Below are 352 nucleotides of genomic sequence, written 5' to 3'. Positions count from 1 at the left end.
CTTCCTCTCTCTCTGTCCCTCCTCCACTTTTTCTGTCTCTGTCTCTCTCAAAATAAATAAATAAAAACTTAAAAAAAGAAACTGAAACTTTTAGTAGAACGTAAAGGAAGGTACATTTATGATCTCAAGGTAAGGAAGGTCTTCTTAAACCAAACACAAAAATCCCAAACCAAAAAGAAATTTCTGATACATTTTAATTAATTATATTTTAAAACCAGTATACAACAAAATGCATCGGAATACAAAAAGACAATTCACAAACTGGAAGGAGATAACTGCAATGCATATAACTAAGAAAGGGTTAGTAGCCAGAATATATAATAAGCATAAAAGAAATAAGTGAGAAAGAAAA

Source organism: Herpailurus yagouaroundi, unplaced genomic scaffold (genome assembly GCF_014898765.1).
Source record: "Herpailurus yagouaroundi ecotype Mexico unplaced genomic scaffold, PumYag 67700, whole genome shotgun sequence".
Classification (NCBI taxonomy): Eukaryota; Metazoa; Chordata; class Mammalia; order Carnivora; family Felidae; genus Herpailurus; species Herpailurus yagouaroundi.
Note: the sequence above shows the minus strand (reverse complement) of the source record.